This window comes from Lactuca sativa, chromosome 7, assembly GCF_002870075.4.
Source record: "Lactuca sativa cultivar Salinas chromosome 7, Lsat_Salinas_v11, whole genome shotgun sequence".
Lineage (NCBI taxonomy): Eukaryota > Viridiplantae > Streptophyta > Magnoliopsida > Asterales > Asteraceae > Lactuca > Lactuca sativa.
The window spans coordinates 48,813,668-48,828,774 of NC_056629.2; positions in this window are offsets into that span (position 1 = coordinate 48,813,668).

A 15,107-nucleotide genomic window follows, 5' to 3' on the forward strand; every position below is an offset into this window, starting at 1 on the left:
TACATAGTTTTGTATCTTGTTTAAAAGAGTAAACTAAATGAATGATCGTATGGCTTGGGTTAATTTGCACGTTTGGTCCTTAATTTATTTTTTAACTCGGAAGATCCCTACAGTTTGTTTTTGTTGCGTGTTTGGTCTATATCTTACCTAAAAAGACTATTTTTTCCTTGATTTTTTAATTTATTTAAATATGGTGGGGAATGTAAAGTAATGTAATGTGAGGTGGAAGTGGGGTTAGGATGTGTTTATTAAAATAAATTAAAAAATTAAGCGCAAAATAGTGTTTTTTTGTAAAACAGGAATCAAGCGCAACAAAAACAAACAATATAAACCTTCCGAGTTAAAAAAATAAGTTATTGACCAAACATAGAAATTATCTGAAACCATAGGATCATTCGTGCAATTTACTCTATTTAAAATTCAACTTTAAGTTGTTTACTTCTAAACAAATTTAGAAATTTCACCCGTTTCTTACACAATTTTCATTTGCATATATATATATATATATATATATATATATATATATATATATATATATATATATATATATATATATATATATATATATATATAAGGGTAGCAAATCGGGTCATCGTGTTGTGTTTTTGTCTGACACGACACGATACGACAATGTTTTATATAACACGACCATGACACGACACGGTCTCGTGTTTTTTAACTAACACGAAAACAAACCGATTAAAAAACGACAAACACGACACGATACGACAAAAATAACATTAAATAAAAATTAATGTATTTAATTAATATTTATTCATACATAACATGAAAAACAGGACAAACACGACAAAAAATGTTAAATCGTGTCAATTTTGTGTCAAATTTTGAACACAAACACGACACGACACGACGTCGTGTTTTTTACACCTAACAAGAACACGACACGAACACGAATTCGAATTTCAATTTCGTCTCATTTTCGTTTGGTTTCGTGTTTTTTTATCGTGTCTTGTCATCAATTGTCACCTTATATATATATATATATATATATATATATATATATATATATATATATATATATATATATGATCACATGTATTTAGGGTTGTATGTATATTTAGAGAAAATGTAGATCCAAAGCATTTAGGGTTTTATGTGCGTCATAGGATGTTGTAGTATACTAAAACCCTTCAGTGGTATCAGAGTCTAGGATGGTTTTCCATTATACTTGATGTTTTATTGGTTTTCAAAGTGAAAAAATTGAATTTTCTGCCTTCTGTCCAGTGAACTCGTCGAGTCCACTGGGTGACTCACTGAGTCCCCTCATAAATTGGCCAACTCGACGAGTCCAGTTCATGTACTCGCCGAGTTGGTGCTCCAGTGGGCAGATTTTCGACTTTTGGCCAGAAATTGGATTAAGATCATTACCCCCAAACTGTTTTTTGAACCATGAAATGTGTTTTTTCATAAGGTAATGATCATGCTTGTCCAATTAAAAGATAATTGTCATAGTTTCAAGATTTATATTAGTTTATATGTTAGACTAATTTCTTGTCAATAGTTGATATGAATTATCTTGACTTATGAGTTAAATCTAGATCATAGAAAAAAATTTATTTGATTATTGTGTTAATTGAAATATTTCATCTAAATGCCTTTTATGAATTCCATAATTTGTCCTCAAGTTATGGAAAAAGAAAAGTTTTTTCATAAATGTTTTTTTTATAAACTTCATAGCTTGTCGTCAAGTCATGGAATTTCAAGAGTCTCATTTTAAAATACATCTTAAATGGTTTTAAGGTCTTCCATAACTTATCCTCAAGTTATGAAACTTGAAAAGTTTTTCATAAAAACCTCATTAAACTTATAAGTTAGAGAAATGAAAAGTTTTGACAAGTTTCAAAAACTTGCCCTCGAGTTTTGAAATTTGTAAATGTAAAGTCTAACTTTTGAAACATTTAATTTCAAACCCTAGAATTTTAAAAGTTTAAAATTCAACCCTTATACTATTATAATATTATAGGATTAATATATATATATATATATATATATATATATATATATATATATATATATATATATATATATATATATATAAGAACAAAGTCAGTCTTACCGTTAGTAGGTCTTGTTCACGAAGTCGGTCTATAAGTGGGGTATAAGGTTACTGCCTATAAAATGACAGTTTAATGGGTGTCCACTCTCACTCACCGTTTCCTTGACTGGTGGAGGGTCGTTAGCCGAACGGGTAGGATAGGACATTAATTCTCATTATAAGTATAATGATAATTATAAAGTAACTAAACATTTATTAAATTCCCAATCTTTGTTACTTTAGGAAAAACATGAAAGCGGTGCTATCCCATGAAATTGCACTTTGCACCTTGTTAAGTCGTTAGTGGAGCGTGTGTGGTTAACCGACACACTAATCTGGGACTAACAGTGTGTGGCAAATGGTAGCTTGATGTTAATCATAGATCAATGGAGCGTGTGCAGTTAACCGACACATTGATTAGGTGGTTGTAACATTGAGTGTACCAAGCTAATTTACATGGTTATTCACACCTTGTTTGTGATCATCGGTATCCCAGTCACAAACTTGAAGGGCACAATCGAGATTTAAACATGCCATGGAAAATTCCAATGAATCTCAAAGGATCTTGGAATTTCAATCCATTTAAAACTTAATAATCAATTTCGTTTTTCATGGTGGAAATTGGTAAATTGTCATTTACCTACCTTCAGATATTTTGCAATTGGACTATGACATCTCTCTCTTCTGAATTGTAAAATATTGTGTTGGGTCCTAGCCTTAATATTTCATTTGGGTGTTATATTAAGGACTTTAAATCAACTAACTTGAATTTCTCCCATTATAGATGTCTAGTTTAGACAACTATGGTCTTCCCAAATCTTTTGGAATAAGCTTTCCTCTTGAAGATGATGTTCCACGATTGGATCGTGGAAGTGGAATTCATACTTCACTTCCTCTACCTCCTCCAATTATTCTCCATAACCCACAAGTTCAAAGATTTGAAATTTTCAAGGTCACTCAAAGCCCTATTGGCAGGAAGGAAAGTCTATATGTGCTCACGTCTTGGATATGAAGTTACATATTGACAAGCTGGGAGAGTTGGGTGTTGAACTCTCAAGGAAGTTGGTTGTTGACTGGGTTCTTCAGTCACTTCCTAAGTCATATAGCGGGTCCTTTAAGGACTACTATATTGGAGATCACGACATGACCCTTATTGATCTAACATATTTTCTTGTTGCTGCCGAATCAGCAATGATTTGGCGCACTGGTAAAGCAATTTTGATTGGAAGATCTACTCCCCAAACTTCCATGGACATTAACAATGGTAACATTAAAAGTCCAGAAAAGCTTTCTTTTCCCAATGGAAAGGGATCGACCATGGTCAAGTCATTTGACTAAATGGTAAAGAGAAAGGTTAAGTCTGAGATAGTCTCGTGTACTATTCCCAAAGAGTCCATATGTTTCTGTTGTCAAGAGAAGGAGCATTGGTTGCGAAGCTGTCGTATCTACCTGAAGGATCATAAGGATGGTAAAGTCAAAAAGTTTGACTCTATTAAGTTCCTATTTGGAGATCTTTAATACATGATGTAATGTAATTACATTTTGATGTTTTGAAGGATCGAAGAAGAGAAAGGAAGCTTAAAGGAAGAGTATGTTGAATCTGATCGCGAAGATAGATTTCAATTGCATGGTTCGATGATCGGATTTTTGAGTTGCTACTTAAGAGTTATGATAGATTGCTTAAAATTTGCAATAACATAGTTTTCACTTGTATTTGCATTGTAAGGAAAAGTTTTCTGCAATTTTTATAAATAAAGAAAATTTTTGAAATTTATTTTATTTTAAGCTTCCTTGCAATGACATTTGTGAAAATTAATGTTTATGTATGTTTCTAGCAATATTGGAAAATGGATTTGATTCTTTCGATTGTGGTAGTGTCGAGAATTTGCCAAATAAGGAAAGATTCTCATCACCCAAGTTTCAATAGGATAGAAACTTGGAATCATGCAGCTTGTATTGTGTGATGAATGAGAACCTTCATCTTTAGGAAATTAAGACTAATTCCTTGTTCACATGTATATGTGAGTCAAGTGAAGGACTAGGGGATCGGGTACACTAGGTGTGCGCTGGTCAGGTCCACCACAAAGAACGATAAGACTATTAGTCATGATTTACTAAATTTAGTAAATATGGTTATGCTTACAAGTTTAAGTATAATTCTGAATCATTGGAAAATTTCAATGTATGATAGAACGAATGAGAAGAATCAAATTAGGCAGAAAGATAAAAGTTTCTTCAATTTGAAAAGATGGGAGAGTACTTGAGTATCATGTTTTATGATTATCTTAATGATTATGAAAACCATGTCACAATTGATCCTCTAAGGATATCTTGGTGCATTTGTATGGCTATGAAGAGGAATCGTGAATTGTTGAAATGGTTAAATCTAGAAGATGAGTCATACTTTGTTCCAAAAACATGTCCTAGAGTCATACTCCAAGATTTTAACTTGAGTGACATAATCTTAAGAAAGGTTTATAACACTTGTCAAATGTAGAGTAAAATGTTTTCTACACTTGTACATTTGAAATTGGTAAGTTGTGATGTCTTGGTAAAGACAAATACCAACTAAGGCCAATTGTGTGAAGTGTTTGTCTTGATAAGAAACCCAACTAACTCTTGAATATTTGTTTGTCAAGTAATGTTCCTTGACAAAGTGAATTTTATATGTCAAGAGGTTAGTGGGAGTCTTAAAGATCTTGTAAGTTTCAAGAACTAATCAAGAGTAAACATATTATTAAACACTAGCACACAACTTGAGGTTTATAACCTATTGTGTTGACATATTCTTGTTTTTGTGCCCATTCCAGTTAAAGTTGACCATGTATGTGAGTTCTATGAGTTCTTAATTGTTTGGATACCAACCTGGAAGAAATGGTAGGCCCTTGTGGTGCCAGGTGGCAATAAATTAAGATTGAACAAGTTCAGTCCACATGAGTTTGGATTTGTCACTAACCTTGTCTTGTGATTATGGTTATGACAAATTCACATGGATAGGAACACATACATCATAAAAATCTATGTGTCATAAGATTTCTCTCCAATTCATGAAAATGATTGTGCAGAAACGCTTTAACTAAGTAGATTTTAAGGAAACAACAATTGTGATATTTGCATTCTCAAATTCGATTATGATTACGACATCCCTCTTCATAGTTTGAATTGTGAGAAATGGCAAAAGGTCTAAACATTTGAGACTTATCGTTGAAAGTTCTAAAATTGTTTAGACACACATGTGAGCTATCTAAGGAAAGGTGTATGAGGTTGAGAAGCCTAGATAAAATCTTATTGAAGCATCTCGTGTCAGAAATCTGAACTTTGGTAAGGAAGTCAATAAGTATTGATTTCTAGAAGTTCAGCTGATTTCTGAATACATGTCAAAGCTAGTGGGAGCATAAGTGTTATGCTAGTAAGATAATAATTATTATGCTAGTGGGAGCATAATTATTATGGTAAGTGTTGCAAGTTAGCAATGTTAATTATTGAAAACAAAGGTTTCAATTCAGAAAGTTGCAAGGTTTGGAAAGTTGTTTTCGCTATAATTAAGGGAGAGGAATTTATACTTCATTTCAATTAAAAAAAAAATAGATTGAGATTTTAATCAAATTTAGTCAAATATATATGAATGCTATGTTGGAATGGTTCAACATAAGGAAATTCTATATATGGAAATGTTAACTGCGTTCTCAAAATTCGATTATGATTACGATATCCCTCTTTATAATTCGAATTGTGAGAACATAGAAAATAGAAATATTATAGCAAAAGGCTGATCAAGTATCATGTCTTTATGTTAAGCATTATGAATCACATCCAATATGCTTCAGGTATAGGATCAATTGCATATGTTATAATATTCTCGTGTTCTAATTTTCCAAATGCCTAGGGCATTTAAAGGGAAAAGGAATAGAACCGAATATGACTAAAGTGGTTAAACAATTGTCAAGGACAATCTAAGGTTCGCCAGGGATTGGTTGCTTAAGGACATTTGGAAGTATAGTAATGCATGGACCATATTGACATTATTATGAATAGACAAGATTTTATTAATAATGAGTTTTCGTATGGCAAGATATGGAATGTTTCCATATTGGGAGTTGGAGATTAAGAATACATGAGAAAGTTAGAAACTTTTATGCAAGAAGGATGTTCAAAGGAATGTACTTTGAATTTGAGACTTTGTTTCCTTGGAATTGTTTTGTTATCAATCTCCAGTGGAAAGCTTTGTAATATCGTTGGTAAAGTCTTTGTGACTTTTGGTACCATGACATTACAAATGCTCCATTACATGATAGTTTTGTAGTGACAAGAATTTGGAATTCTTACACTTGCAATAAAGATTTGGAATTTTGAAATGAGCATCATTCAAATGTTTTTCGATTGATCTATTTCACAAAGTAAGGATCATAGACAAACATAGTGTGCATGCTTGGAGCATGGCATAACAATTGTTTTAATTCAAGTATTAAGTTGATAAATCGAAACATTAAACAATGAATAATGAGTAATCAATATGGCACTCAAAAGTTTTGGGGCTATATAGGATTAGAATTATTCTTGTGTTTCACTTTGCATGTTTTGACTTCCAGAATAACTAGGTTATTCAAACCATTCACATTCAATCATACTTTGGAAGTAGGTATTGAGGCAAGACTGTCATGAATGGGTCTATAGTTTGTCTAAGTGTTTTAGACATAGCTGCAATGTTCATGAGTACTCCTGGAATAAGATTCGAGTATTGGATTCAACGCACGCTCACCATGGATTTTATCACGAGTGATTGTGAGACGATAATATCTTATATTCTTGAAATAAAGACATGTGAGTTATAGTTGCGAGTCGGTTTCACATTGATATATATATAAACGCATCCGTAACTTGGTGTTATAAAACATATTATTGTGTATACTTTGATGAGTAAGTACAAGAAAGCATTTGGGTCGAAGTTTATCCGTTCCTTTTACGCCATGTGGATAAAAGCAATATATGTGGGCCTCTCGATGATTTAGTGATGACAAACCTAAGTGTTTGGCCAATCCTGGACTGGTTTGATTTGTTCAAATAGTCGTTCGTCATAAATCAGAAATCTGGAAACAACAGATGGATAGAGAGAATGATTACGATCCATGTCTCATGTCCATATGATGTCTAGAATTGAGTAATATATGATCTCTTATCTAATGGACACGTCATTGACTAGGTCAGAGTTCGACATCGGCTTTTAAGAGCTACGATTGCTAGTCAAGTTGTGGAGTTGTACTTGCAATAATAGTTATTAGACTTATCCAAGTGGGAGACTGTTGGATTAGGTGTCTAAGCCCATAACTATAATTGGTATGTACTTGACCCGAGAGTAGTATGGTCCACTTAGGTTGAATATCACCAGGACAATTTGATAGGATGGACTTTTGAGAAGAGGTTATTTATAATTTGTTAATATATTATAAGTTCTAATATATTAATAAATCATATTATTTAATTAGTATTGATCAAGAATCAATTTGGAATTAATTTAGTTATCAAAAGATACTAATTAAATGTAAGGGGGTTGATTTGGTAAATCAATCATTCTTATGGTGTGGAACTTATGGTTATTTAGGATGGGCTAAAACAACATGGTAGTCCATGGAGGTTTTAACCCATAGATCCTAGGTAATATGAAGAGTCACGGGCATTAGGGTTTACATGGTGCTAACCCTAATCTTGCCACACTATATAAGAAGCCCCTTAGCATCCAAAATGGCACACTAGTGATCCTTGGAGTTCCATAAGCCGATTTTAGGTGCAAGAATATTCTCTCAAAAGTCATCCTTTGTCCAAAGGTGTGTTGTGATTCCATTTGATGTGCAACACCTGGGGCATTAAGTTCTTAAGGCCAAACACAACAAGTTCAACAAGCCACAACCAAGAGGTAACTCCATAACTCAATTTTATGTTGTTTATATCATTTTGTATGATAGTTTTAGGCTTAATGATTTGGAAACAATATTGCATGTATAATTAGAGAAAACATAGATCCAAAGCATTTAGGGTTGTATGTGCACCATAGGATGTTGTAGTATACTAAAACCCTTCATAGTTATTCATGGAGAGAGAGCCTTGCATGTGTAATCTCTCTGTTTGGCTGTGAGGGCTAGGAGGCTCCTTCAACAAGGTTGTTCTGGGTTCTTGGCTTATGTTTCAGACACGAGGGTGGAAACCATGCCGAAGTTGAGCAGTGTTCTGATTTTGTGAGATTTTCCTGACGTATTTCCTGAGGAGTTGCCAGGGGTACCTCCGGAGAGGCAAGTGGAGTTCCTTATTGATTTAGTGTCTGGTGCGGCTCTGATAGCCAAGGAACCGTATCGGCTAGCTCCACCTGAGATGTAGGAGTTGTCTACGCAGCTTCAGGAGCTGCTAGACCGAGGATTCATTCTTCCGAGCAATTCTCCATAGGGAGCACCGATCCTGTTTGTGAAAAAGAAGGATGGGTCACATAGGATTTGTATTGATTATCGGGAGTTGAACAAGCTAACGATGAAGAACCGTTATCCACTTTCGAGGATTGATGATTTGTTCGACCAGCTTCAGGGTGCATCTTGGTTTTCCAAGATTGATCTTCGGTCGGGGTATCATCAGACGAGGATATATCGAAGACGGCTTTTAGGTCCCGTTGTGGTCACTATGAGCTTATGGTGATGCCATTTGGGCTCACCAATGCTCCAGCGACGTTCATGAATCTCATGAATCGGGTTTGTAGACCAATGTTGGATCGGTCTGTGATCGTTTTCATTGATGATATTTGTTGGATTAGGTGTCTAAGCCCATAACTATAAATAGGATGTATTTGAACTGATAGTAGCATGGTCCTTTTGGGTTGCCTTCACACGGGTGACTAGACAGGATGACTGTTGAGGAGAGAGGCTGATTTATTATTAAGAATAATAAATTAGGGCATAAATATGATTTATTAATATATTATATGATTAATATATTAATTTGGAATCATATTATTAATTAGTATTTAATCATAAATTAATTTGGAACTAATTTTGGGATTAAAGGAACTGATTAAAAGTACAGGGGTTGTTTTGTAATTATTTGATAGTTGAGGCTTTGGGCCATTGGATCACCCTTGTTAGGGCTAGGCCGAAAATCCTAGAAGGATCTAGGATTTTTCGTCCAAGGCCTAATGCAAGGAGGTCCATGGACTTGCTTAGGCCCTAAGTTAAGGGATTATGGTTTCCACCCTGAAATCCTAGCTGGCCTCAAGTATAAATAGACCCCCTAGGCTTAAGAATTCGTTCGACCCCTTGAGAAACCCTAGAAGAGATGATTTATAGAGCTAGTTACTTTCTCTCCTCTCTCTCATATTCATCCTTTCACTCTTGTGTGTTTGTGAGCCATTAGAGGTACTACATTTGTGGTACTTGTTCTCAAGAGCAAAGGAACTTCAAGATTCAGTTGTTATTACTATACAACAACAAAGGTATGTATTCTAATCTCTTTTGTTTGTGATTCTCGAAATATTAGATGCATGCTAGGGTTTCCTTTTGTGTTCATTTGTTGTATGTCTAATAGTGAAAACATAGATCCAAATTAGGGTTGCATGCACACATAGGATTTTTTGTATAAAACGCAATAATATTTTGGTCTATTCTAAGACAAAGGAGCAGCACGAGCAACATTTGAGGGAGGTGCTGGAAACCTTGAGGATGGATAGGCTTTATGCCAAATTCTTCAAATGTGATTTTTGGTTGCAGGAGATGCAGTTTTTGGGGCACATTATCAATCAAGAAGGTATTTTGGTTTATCCAGCCAAAATTAAGGCAATGATGCGTTGGGAGGTTCCGAAGAACACATCCAAGATTTGGAGTTTCTTGGGTCTAGTAGGGTACTATCATAGATTTATTCAGGATTTCTCCAAGATCGTTGTACCTTTGACTCGATTGACCAAAAAGAATGTGACATTCCGGTGGGGCCGAGATCATCAGTCGGGTTCCGAGACTTTGAGATAGAAATTATGCGAGGCCACGATTCTAGCGCTTCCCGAGGGATTGGATGACTTTGTAGTGTATTGTGACGCTTCTATTTTGGGTTTAGGAGCAGTTCTGATGCAGATGGGACCTGTGATTGCTTATGCTTTGAAGCAGTTGAAGCCTCATGAGGCGAATTACCACACTCATGACTTAGAATTGGGGGCGGTGGTGTTTGCCCTCAAGATTTGGAGACATTATCTATATAGGGTCTGATGCACCATCTTCACTGATCACAAGAGTTTGAAGTATTTTATGGATCAACAGAATCTCAATATGTAGCAGAGGAGATGGCTTGATGTAGTAAAAGATGATGACTGCAAGATTTTGTATCATCCCGGGAAGGCTAACGTGGTGGCAGATGCCTTGAGCCGTAAGGCAGCAAGCACTCCGATCTGAGATGTTTTCTTGAGGATGACAGTGATTTCACCTTTGATGGATATGATCAAGGATTCTTAGGCGGAGGGACTGCAAAAGGAGAACTAGAAGGTTGAGTGGATGCGGGGAAAGATTCCATTATTTGTTCGAGATAGTCGGGGTTTACTGACTCAATGCGACAGGATTTGGGTTCTGAAATTTGGGGGAGTGAGACAAAAGAGCTTGGAAGAGGCGCACAAGTCCAAGTTTTCTATCCATCTAAGGGCCATGAATATGTATCGAGACCTGAGGTTGAGTTATTGGTGGCCCTACATGAAGCGGGAGGTTGCGTGGTTTGTTGAGCGGTGCTTGACATGCAGAAAGGTAAAGGTCGAACATCAGAGACCCCATGGTAAAGTTCAGCCGCTACCTATCTCCATGTGGAAATGGGAAGAGGTTACTATGGATTTTATCACGAAGTTGCCTTAGACAACGCAGGGTGTGGGTTCTATTTGGGTTCTTGTGGACAAGTTGACCAAGAGTGCACATTTTATTCTGATTTCCGAGAGTATCTCCGTTGAGAAGTTAGCAAATATTTATGTGCAAGAGGTGGTGGTTAGGCACGGCATGCCAGTGTTTGTGGTCTCAGACCGCAATGTTCGTTTCACCTCCAGGTTCTAGAGGAAGTTTCATGAGGAGTTGAGAACTCAATTGCATTTCAGCACTGCTTACCACCCCAGACTGATGGATAGAGTGAGTGGGCGATTCAGACGCTCGATGATATGCTTAGGGCATGTGTATTGGATTTCGTAGGGAGTTGGGATACTTCCTCCCACTAGATGAGTTTTCATACAACAATAGTAATCATGCTAGTATTGGTCGACCCCCATTTGATATGTTGTATGGTCGAAGGTGTAGGACTCCAGTTTGTTGGGGGAAGGTCAGGCATCGGGTTATGGGAAGCACCAAGGTGGTGCTTAAGACCACTGAGTTGATACAGTAGGTGCGTGACAGGCTGCGAGTCGCCCAAAGCCATCAGAAACTATGCTAACCGGCGTCGTTCGGATCTCGAGTTTCAGGTGGGAAATTTCGTTTTTTTGAAGGTGTCACCATGGAAGGGTGTCATTCGGTTTTGAAAGAGGGGCAAGCTGGGGCCTCGATTTATTGGTCCGTTCAGGATTTTTGCCCGAGTTGGCATGGTTACTTATCGATTGGACCTACCGGACGAGCTTAGTCAGATCCACAACACCCTTCATGTGTCTCAGCTTCGAAAGTGTGTGGCTGATGAGGACGCAGTCATTTCCTTAGATGATATTTAGGTTGATGACAGCCTGAATTATGTGGAGAACCCTATTGCGGTTCTGGAAGGCTAAATGAAAGCTATTTGGAACAAAGAAATGAAGTTAGTAAAGGTGCAATGGAAACACTGAAGAGGCTCCGAATGGACCTGGGAGCCGGTGGGCGAGATGAGAAAGCATTATCCTGACCTTTTTGCATCAACAGACTTCGAGGACGAAGTCTAGTTCAAGTTGGGGAGATTTGTAACACTTGGTTTAGGTATATGTTATTCTTTAAAATTTTGGAAATTTTTGTTGGGACTCGACGAGTTGGGGAGCACCAGCTCGTCGTGTTGAGAAGGATTGTGTCCATGGGTTTTAATGACCAAACTCAGCGAGTCGGGGTGTCCCAACTCGACGAGTTGGCAGCTGGGATAAAGCCCTACATTTAGGGTGTTGCACCCTATTTAAAGAACTCTAACCCCTTGGTTGGCCTCCTTACCATCCACCCTTATCCAGAAAGAATAGATCCGTGTATCTCTTTGTAAGTTTGAGTGTGTGAGCTTGTGGTGAGCTTGGAAAGTTGATTTTGGTGATTTCTTGGAAGGGGCTTTGAATTTGGAAGTGCCTAGCTCGGAAGGAGGACTTTAGATCCTGAAACTATTTAGCAAAAGCAACCTTTTTGAGGTATAAAGCCAACACCTTGACTTATTATCATCTAGATCTCTTTGCTTGAAGTTTTAGCATGGTTTTGGGATTTTGGTTAGGGTGTCCAAGATGTTGAAGGTTCCAGGGGTTATTATGTTAGATCTGACCCCTTTATGACTTCTCTTGGCTTAAAATTGCAAACTTTATTGGTTTCTAGGTCCCATTCATGCAATAAGTTCTTAATTAAGACTTTATTAAGCTCTAGAGTGTATTTCTAGCATGTATGGACGTAAAGTTGGAAATTTTACGTGACTTTCCAACCTTTGGACTTCAAATTTGTGATTTGAGACTATGTTATAAGAGTTTAAGGGCTTAATGGGTTAAGACTCACTCTAATGAGCCCAGGGTTTGAGTTTGGCTCTTTATGGATGGTTCTTAAGGGTAAAGTTGGACACTTTACCCTTGCAGACATCATTTCGGAAGATATATGAGATTGGGAGTCCCTGGATTCGATGGAAGTAGCTTAATATATAAAGATGTTGGATTTCTAGCCAACTCGGTGAGTTCATTAGTGAACTCGACGAGTCGATAGGTTTTTCCCGATCAGTGCAGTTAGTGGAGAACTCGACGAGTTGAAGGACAACTCGTCGAGTTGAGTCAACTCAGGTCATTGACTTTGACTTTTGACTTTGACCAAGTTTGACCTAAAAGGGGTTTTAGCGCATTTGAGTTATATTTAAGGACTTGTTTTTGTTTTAGGGTTTGTGTAGAGCTGATATTCGGGGTTCAGACCTAGCCGACTATCGTTTAGTATTGAGGTGAGTCTCCTCACCATATCAATGGGTCGAAGGCACCAAGGCCGACAATGTTATTTAGCTAAAGTGGTTATTTGTGAATGTGCTATTAATGTGTTATGTATGTACATGAAGACCATATGAGGTTCCCATGTCAGTTAGTTTAGACCATGTGGGGTTCCCATGGCAGTTAGTCAAGACCATGTGGGGGTTCCCGTGGCAGTTTGTTAGGATCATGTGGGGGTTCCCATGACACCCTGAGTAAGACCACAGAGGGTTTCCATGACATCCTTATATTTTTGTATGCATGTCTTATGTGGTTTTATATGAGATATGTTATGGGGAACTCACTAAGCATTAGCTTACAATTTATTGATTGTTTCAGGTACTTCAGGATCGAAGGGTAAGGGCCCAACATGATGACACAACACACACTCTCCAACATTTTGTTATGGACACTTTGATCTTTTGAATAATTAATCGATGTAAAGGATTTTTGAGAAGTAAATTACGATTGGAATTTATAATTAATGAATATGGGTTTTAATATTTAAATGAAAAAAAATGTATTTGAGAATTTGGGTTGTTACAAAAGCTTATATAAATTGTAAGGTATATTCACTTTTCCCATATATATATATATATATATATATATATATATATATATATATATATATATATATCAATGTTGTAAAATTTCCAACTAGGTCCCGATTAATTCCTAGATGATTGTCGACCGATTAGAGGATGCCTAACGATTAATCTCTGGCTACAAAATGAGTGAAGCAGTAGAAAACGATGAAATTTTAACATTATGAAGAATCTTTATCTCAATAGAAACCGTTTGAAGAATGATTAGTATTGTATTAATCATATTAACCTATTTTTATTATAATATTAGTGATATTTATGAACTTTTTTTTATTATATTAAACATATTTATTTTTTTTAAATTAAAACAAGTTATATATATATATATATATATATATATATATATATATATATATATATATATATCAATGTTGTAAAAAACCCGACTAGGTCCCGATTAATCTCCGATTAACCCCTAGACGCTACCCACCGATATGAGGGCCCCTAGCAATTAATCCCTGTCTATAAAATGATTGAAGCAATAGAAAACGATGAAATTTAACACTTTGAAGAAGTTTTATCTCAATAGAAACCATTTGAGGAATGATTAGTGTTGTATTAATCATATTAACCTATTTTATTATAATATTAGTGATATTTATGAACTTTGTTATGATATTAGTCATATTTAATTTTTGAAAATTCAACGGTAAGCAATTAATGGTCCTCGATTAATCCTCACCTATCCAATTAATCTCTTAACATTAGTCCACCGACTAGATAACGTCAAGCGTTTTTATAAACTTGATTGAATTTACCATCTTTAAGATCTTTCAGGTATTTTGGGCAGCTTCGCTTACAATGTCCCTTCAATTACCAGTAGAAACAAATAGACTAATTAGGTTCAACGTGTGGAATGATCTCAAAACAAGCCTTTCTCTTTAGCATATGATCAAATGGTTTGACCTTGGCCGATCCCTTTCGATTGGGAAGAGAAATCTTTTATGGAACACAAATGTCACCATTGTCAATGTCCATGGAATTCTTGGAATTAGACCCGATAAGCATTTATGCTTTAGTTGTGTTCTTAAGCATTTCTTCTTCAGCAATGATCAACATATAGGTCAGATCAATTAGTGTCACATCGTGATTCCTCATATGAAAGTTCTCAACACACTGACCATATGACTTAGGAAGTGAAAAAGAACCAAATCAATGGCTTGCTCCTTTGGGAATACGACACCCATCATTTCCAACTTGTCAATGTACGACTTCATTTTCAGAACGTGCGCACAAATACAATTTCCATCTTCATATTTACCTGCCAATAGGCCTTGAGTGGTTTCATATCTTTCAACTCGAGGAAAAC